This window comes from Bufo bufo, chromosome 4, assembly GCF_905171765.1.
Source record: "Bufo bufo chromosome 4, aBufBuf1.1, whole genome shotgun sequence".
In the NCBI taxonomy this organism is placed as follows: domain Eukaryota; kingdom Metazoa; phylum Chordata; class Amphibia; order Anura; family Bufonidae; genus Bufo; species Bufo bufo.
The window spans coordinates 75952901-75961348 of record NC_053392.1 but is presented as its reverse complement, the minus strand read 5'-3'; the positions used below and the strand labels follow the sequence as shown (position 1 = coordinate 75961348).

The following is an 8448-nucleotide window of genomic DNA, read 5'->3' as shown; positions in this document are numbered from 1 at the left end:
ACCCGATGGCACCTCCGCCGCTCGCAACATGAAAAGCCGCAAACCGCAGGTCTGAATTGACCTGCGGTTTGCGGCGATCGCCGACACGGGGGGGGTCACAGGACCCCCCCTCGCATTTAGCCAAGGTGCCTGCTCAATGCCGCAGACCAGGACATCAGGGCGTACCTGTACCTGTGTCCTAAAGAGGTTAAGGGTACACATTTTATACATCCTAATACACAGGTAGCATATGCCATCAAACGCTACCTGACATGTGATTCCTCATATATCATTTATGTACTCTGGTGCCCTTGTGGTCTGCTATATGTTGGGGAGACAACTTTTGATTTTAAAACAAGATTCAATCAGCACCGCTATTCAATTAGAGAACAACGTCAAGATTTACCGGTGTCTAAACATTTTATAGATGAAAATCATATGGAAGGAGATCTTAAATTCATGATTATTGTTTAGGTCCCCCCTCTGAGAACAGGGGGTAATCGTATTAAATTATTAAAAAAACGGGAAACAGAGTGGATATTTAAACTCAACACGTTGAGACCAAATGGTCTCAATGTGGATTTCAGACCCTGGTTATTTGTTTAATCGACCCTCGATGAACCTTGACTCTATTCTGTCTCCTACAGAGTCCGTATACTATTGTTTTTATTATATTACACTAAAAATATTTTCATTTTTTTTCTCAGGGTTGTTCCGGTGGGTGAACATATGACCGCCTTGCCATCTAGAGGCAGCATTGAGCAATGAAGATGTTGTTCTCTTTTTTCCTTTTTACTTATTCCATTCTTTCTGTATATTTTTAATTTTGTGCTTGATTTGAAATAAAATGTCTGATATTGAAACATGACAGGAATGATGTATTTTGACAACTCCCTTTATAAATCTGAGAGTTGGTTCCCATATTGTTATACATGTGGTGAAGTACCCTGTACCCTATAGTGTTTTTTTATATAATGTGTCCGTAATTAAGACACACTACTTATTTATCACTGTTGGTTGGAGACAGATTAGATTGGTTGGCCTATAGGTGTGTGGTAGCAGCAAGCTATCCGACACCTGTGCCTCCTGATATGAGATGGGGATAGATGTGCTTAATCGCAACACATCCCTCCCTTTCTGCATATCCCTCCGATAAAACCTTACTACTTGACTAACTAACTTTGGGTAACTAGGATACGCCACGCTTCGATGTTTACATAGGTCATGTGATTCATCACATGACAGTGACGCATATACAGGCGCATGAGAATATTATATCTATCTCGCGATTCTCATTCCGATCATGTGACATGTCAGGTGACTATGACGCGCAGACATGTGCAGTGCTACATTTTATACGCTGAACAATTATGCCGACTGATTATTCTTTTCAGGTGAGCAATCTATGTTTCTCATCGGTCACTACCCCTTACACCTGAGGATTATGCAGTGGAGCGTTGTTCCAGCCAATAGCAGCGCTGGCAGGGGATCCAAAACACTTGTGTCCCCTGCCTGACCTAGGAGGAGACAGGTGCTGACTTGTTCAGCACCGGTCACGTCCAGATGAAACCCCCCGCCCCTCCCGCAGCACTGTATCGCAGTCGGAGCTGCAATGCACATGCCTGAAGAATAGAGGCAATAGCAGCGATCGGGGCTCCAGGGGGGGCGGTTCAGCACTATGCTGCCCGTACCTGGCTTGGCTTCCTGCCGGTAAGAGCAGGCATTGTACCGCGATTCCCCCCGATCCTTCCCCAGATCCTTGCGGACCTTGCGTCGTACATGTAGGGCGCTGGTCCTTAAGTCACGGACATCTGCGCCGTACATGTACGTGGGTCCTTAAGGGGTTAAACTACAGGTGGAATACTTACTTTTGCAGACCGGCGTAAGAACTGCAACAATGGAGCTTACCGGTATGTCCGAACGTTTCTTACCCCGGAGCCACTAGGAACAGTTCTTTCCCTGTGGAGGTCTCGGATAAATCGATCCCTCATCGATCTCCACTGGATAGTTATGATCCCACCTAGTGAATTAAAACGCTTAGTATGTATACATGCAAAAAACATCACAGGTTCTGTTATCAGTTTAATTAACTCACCACAAGCCTGTTTTTCACGTTCACTTATTTGGTCCCAGTTTTCCAGAAGAGCTCGAAAGATCTCAGTCCACATGCACCGGGTAGCTATGTGGTCTGCGTGAAGCCGCTGGGACTGGTCCCACAGTCCCGGTCTCTACTCCACCAAATGGATGAGGAGTTCCTGGTCGAAAGTGATGCTGGGTTGTACATCATCATCGGAGTGGCTTCTGGAACCCTATATGACACTTATAGTTATTAAAGAAGTTTGATGGGAAACCTCCGACACTCAAGCAGTGGTGAAAGTAAGACTTCCAGGATGCACACTTTGGTAGCTGTTCTTTGAACATTATAGGAAAGAATGGAACAGGGTTGGAGTCGTCGTTTAACCTTAGCTGGAGTGCCAGAGGTTGCCCATCACCACTGTAATCAAACTTTTTATAACAGAAGCAAATATATTTACTCACAGTCCAACGCCGACAACGGCCCTGACCACCACGAACTGATCTCCTTCTGCGACCCCTAACAACTGGGCCTCTCGGTCTTGTGACTTGAGGAGAAACAAGTGTTTCATCCTAAAGTGAACAGAAATGGTTATAAATTATTATGTCGCAAATTTTATTACCGTCTTTATCTATTGAAAATCAAGTATACCTGGGTTGGCTCCAGAGGCAGTGTACCGCCAATTTTCCCTACTGCAGTTCCTGATTGTGTTAGGCTCGACCCCTACAAAAAATATTTTTTTGCCTATTATGGAATTATTACAACACATCTACTTAGAATAGTATGCCACATTTTTTAAATACATAGTGTCTCCATGTGGTTTCTGTTTGTTTCCTCCATTGCATCCTGTGAACCGCTAGTTGAGGATTGAAATATTGGTGGACAAAAAGTTAGTAGAAATAATGTGTACATGTATATATATATATATAGAGAGAGAGAGAGAGAGAGAAAGAGAAAGAGAGAGAGAGAAAATACAGCGGGACAAAGAGAAATATTTTTTCTATTTACCACAATCTCCAGCGGTGGACATTTCTGTAAAACAATAGGAATATAGGATTTAAAAATACACGTGTCATGTTGGAAAAGAAGGAATAACGACCAGTTTCTATAGTGGGAACATTGCACTAGCTAGATAGCTTTCTATATTTGGAGCAGGGGCGTAACGATCGCAGTCGCAGAGGGTGCGACTGCGACCGGGCCCGGCGGGGGAAGGGGGCCCGCTGTACTAACATGTAATGAAGCGCTGTGACGGGGCCTGGCATGAAGTACAGTGACAATGCCGGGCCCCGTTAGGGCGCTCCATTACATGTTTAATATGAGGCAAGGTGGGGGAGGTTTGCAGAGTGGGAGGAAGAAGGGGGGGGGGTGGAAGAAGAGGGGGGGGAGGAAGAGGGGGGACGCGCGCACTCACTCACATACACTCGGCCAGGCAGTTCTTGTCACTGCCGGGCTGTCTCCAGATCATCAGTGAAGCAGGAGCTCTAGCGCTCCCTTTGCTGCCGCACATCGCACTGCTGGCTGTGGGAGGAGCTCTGAAGGCCCTGGAAACTGCCTTCAGTACAGCCAGCAGTGCGATGTGAGTGTGGCAGCGCAACATCAGGGAAGAGAGTAAGTATGTGTTTTTTTTTTCTTTTCCTAACACTGCAGACTGGGGGCAAAGGGGAAGGGGGGGGGTTGATGGGCACAACTAGAGTGAGGGGGCACAAAAGTGGGCATCTCTACTGAGGGGGCACCTAATCTGCCATAACTACTGTGAGGGGGGCACATATAAAAGCATAACTATGAGGGGGCACATATATCAACTACTGTGAGGGACGCACATAATCTGCTTGTAGAATGAATGTAGTGACCATTATCACGTGATCGGAACGTTTCAAAAGGTCCTGCGACATGCGCAGTTACCTGACCTGCACGCCAAAACCCATGTGGACCTCTTCCAGCACCCGCTCTAGGACCTTCCTCCACCTGACTGTTTTCTAAGGTACACCTGCAATAAATATAAAATTATTAGGTCATCCTCAGATGTGTGTACTTATAATTATGTTGACCTTACACTGCTATATGCATTTATGATTGTTTTATTTGATAATTATGTCTAAATCACATATGCTGTATTTTATGTTCACGCCATACACTATGAATTATGATGTATTTGAATGATTATTTTGCGATTTTCTCTTTATTGGAATAATCAGCACTCTGATTGATTAATGATGTGAAGCTGTATAAATATGCACACTGCACTAGTATGTTTGTCACTGCTTGAGAAAGATCCCAGGAGGTGGATCGAAACGTGGCGTGTCTGGTGAATAAAGCCTGAATTTATTTTACGTCTTGGAAGTGCCGTGGAAATTCTTCTTTACTTATTTGAAGGGGGATCGCCTTCACAGCCGCTGGCACTCAGTCCGTACTCCATATACAGCTGTGCTGCTCATCTTCTTTATTATTTACTGTGAGGGGGGGCACATATAAAGGCATAACTATGAGGGGGCACATATATCAACTACTGTGAGGGGGGGCACATAATCTGGCATAACCACTGTGAGGGGCACATATGTGGGCATATCTAATGTGAGGAGCCCATAATCTGGCATAACCACTGTAGGGGGCACTTATCTGGCATAACTACTGTGAGGGGGGGGGGGGCACATATAAAGGCATAACTATGAGAGGGCACATATGAAGGCATAACTACTGTGAGGGGGCACATAATGTGGCATAACCACTGTGAGGGGCATATTTAATGTGAGGGGCACATAATCTGGCCATAACTACTGTGAGGGGGAACATATAAAGGCATAACTATGAGAGGGCACATATGAAGGCATAACCACTGTAGGGGGGCACATATCTGGTCATAACTACTGTAAGGGGCACATAATCTGGCCATAACTACTGTGAGGGGGGACATATCTGGCCATTACTACTGTGAGGGGGCACATATCTGGCCATATCCACTGTGAGGGGCACATATCTGGGCATAACTACTGTGAGCGGGCACATATCTGGGTATAACCACTGTGAACGGGCACATATCTGGGCATATCCACTGTGAGGGGCACATATCTGGGCATAACTACTGTGGGGGGCACATACACTGCTCAAAAAAATAAAGGGAACACTTAAACAACACAATGTAACTCCAAGTCAATCACACTTCTGTGAAATCAAACTGTCCACTTAGGAAGCAACACTGAGTGACAATCAATTTCACATGCTGTTGTGCAAATGGGATAGACAACAGGTGGAAATTATAGGCAATTAGCAAGACACCCCCAATAAAGGAGTGGTTCTGCTGGTGGTAACCACAGACCACTTCTCAGTTCCTATGCTTCCTGGCTGATGTTTTGATCACTTTTGAATGCTGGCGGTGCTTTCACTCTAGTGGTAGCATGAGACGGAGTCTACAACCCACACAAGTGGCTCAGGTAGTGCAGCTTATCCAGGATGGCACATCAATGCGAGCTGTGGCAAGAAGGTTTGCTGTGTCTGTCAGCATAGTGTCCAGAGCATGGAGGCGCTACCAGGAGACAGGCCAGTACATCAGGAGACGTGGAGGAGGCTGTAGGAGGGCAACAACCCAGCAGCAGGACCGCTACCTCCGCCTTTGTGCAAGGAGGAACAGGAGGAGCACTGCCAGAGCCCTGCAAAATGACCTCCAGCAGGCCACAAATGTGCATGTGTCTGCTCAAACGGTCAGAAACAGACTCCATGAGGGTGATATGAGGGCCCGACGTCAACAGGTGGGGGTTGTGCTTACAGCACAACATCGTGCAGAACGTTTGACATTTGCCAGAGAACACCAAGATTGGCAAATTCGCCACTGGCGCCCTGTGCTCTTCACAGATGAAAGCAGGTTCACACTGAGCACATGTGACAGACGTGACAGAGTCTGGAGACGCTGTGGAGAACGTTCTGCTGCCTGCAACATCCTCCAGCATGACCGGTTTGGCATTGGGTCAGTAATGGTGTGGGATGGCATTTCTTTGGAGGGCCGCACAGCCCTCCATGTGCTAGCCAGAGGTAGCCTGACTGCCATTAGGTACCAAGATGAGATCCTCAGACCCCTTGTGAGACCATATGCTGGTGAGGTTGGCCCTGAGTTCCTCCTAATGCAAGACAATGCTAGACCTCATGTGGCTGGAGTGTGTCAGCAGTTTCTGCAAGATGAAGGCATTGATGCTATGGACTGGCCCGCCCGTTCCCCAGACCTGAATCCAATTGAGGACATCTGGGACATCATGTCTCGCTCTATCCACCAATGTCACGTTGCACCACAGACTGTCCAGGAGTTGGCAGATGCTTTAGTCCAGGTCTGGGAGGAGATCCCTCAGGAGACCGTCCGCCACCTCATCGGGAGCATGCACAGGCGTTGTAGGGAGGTCATACAGGCACGTGGAGGCCACACACACTACTGAGCCTCATTTTGACTTGTTTTAAGGACATTACATCAAAGTTGGATCAGCCTGTAGTGTGTTTTTCCACTTAAATTTTGAGTGTGACTCCAAATCCAGACCTCCATGGGTTGAAAAATTTGATTTCCATTTTTTTATTTTTGTGTGATTTTGTTGTCAGCACATTCAACTATGTAAAGAACAAAGTATTTCAGAAGAATATTTAATTAATTCAGATCTAGGATGTGTTATTTTTGTGTTCCCTTTATTTTTTTGAGCAGTGTATTTTACATAACTTAAATCCAGCAAAATCAATAGACATTGATGTAATGGGGGTAAGTATACAGCAGAATATCCAGCGTTGAAACAAAAACCCCTTAAAAATACAAATACTTTATTGGTATGCGTTAAAAGGATCCCATAAGGGTCCACTAGATAATTACTAGTAGGTGTACACACAAGAAAAAATTGACCAATAGCCACATCCAGAAAAGAAAATATACCTGGGGTATGGGAAGTTATATCCCTAAATCTACCCCTATCCTATAAACCTCAGCCCAGGGAGGGCTCCTGATGGTGGAGGCCCCCTGTCCGCGTACCTATACTGCTACCCCTAACTGTACCCTAAAGGGGTGTCGCAGAGATGGCAGACAGTTCAAACCAGGTATGAGATATGGATATTAAATTACCAGCTATAAAGGTGGACTGGATGGGAAAAGAAACAAAAAAGAGACACAGAACATAGTACAGACAGACACAAAAATACACTTAATCAGGGATGACGATATAGTCATACACCTCTGTCACCTCGACGCGTTTCACCCACGTAGATACTGTGGGATCATCAGGAGGTGTAGTTATATAGTGAGTCTATACAATATTTAGTTAGTGACTCAATGAATACCGGTACAAAACCGGGTCACACAGGAACAGTGCTCCAAGATATATGCCGGCTGAAATGTCAGTTCGCAAGCACGCACACTGGAGATCAACGCTCTACACATATATAGATAAATCAATAATGGGGATATATTTGAGAATACTTATGCCTGATTCAGACTCCATCCAGTACAGGCAATATCATCCACGTCCTGTATCAGGCAAAAGACAATCATAAACCGCAATGAGTGTCGATATCCAGACATCTAGATGTATATACAATTACTAATGATTGCAAACTTACGGTTCTGTGGATGGGGTGGACCCAGTTAGTCAGTTCTCTGTCAGTCCCCTGTCATGATTACTCAACAGAACCCAAACTGTGAATAAGATATATCATCAGCTATAGGCAATGATACAGCCTCTGATCAGAGAAGAAAGATGCTATACTCACATGTTGGAGTCTCCCCCTATGTTCTATATCCCCCTGGTAGGCGATTCACATACAAGTGTGCAGGCTGTATTTAAAAAGACCGCCGCATTCTGCCGCTGATGAGATGATTGCCTTCCACCTAGATCCAATATCCTGCCGTTGGAACGCATATGCGTTCCAACAACCGGAAGTCCCGCATCCTTAAGGCAGAGCTAAGTGCTGAGAACGGGCGCCGCCCCCTACAGATACTGGAACGCAAATGCGTTCCAGGAAGCGACTTCCCAGGTGCAGGGCTGTATGGTTAGGTCAGTACCGCCCCTTCCAGGTGCTGGAACGCAAATGCGTTCCAAGGAGCGACTTCCCAGGGGCAGGGTCCTATGAGGTAAGCCAGCGCCGCCCTTCCCGATATTGGAACGCAAACGCGCCCCAAAGGGCGACATCCAGCCTCCCTCAGATCAATCAAGGTGCGGTACACTCCATATAGTGTTCTCCTCCATTACAGCCATCCACATCATTACTGCCATATAGAGGAGGGCAGAGTGGAGCCATTGCTATGCATCGGACTTATACAATGCCTTACAGTAACAGCAGCAGAATGAATATAAATAAGATGTTCTCATAATGCGGGTATTATCAAAACATACATGCCGGCATATTTCACAAATAATTTTGATGTATACATCCTAGAA

The 8448-nt window shown here is 46.0% G+C and overlaps 1 long non-coding RNA gene across 1 annotated transcript; it reads right to left on the bottom strand.

The window, feature by feature from the left end:
• Positions 1-2073: 2073 nt before the first annotated feature.
• Positions 2074-2769, bottom strand: LOC120999936. Its single transcript, XR_005778690.1, has 3 exons — positions 2705-2769; positions 2518-2625; positions 2074-2288 (listed from the first exon to the last, which is right to left on the bottom strand). It is a non-coding gene; the product is annotated as an uncharacterized LOC120999936 (long non-coding RNA).
• Between the last annotated feature and the right edge of the window lie 5679 nt (positions 2770-8448).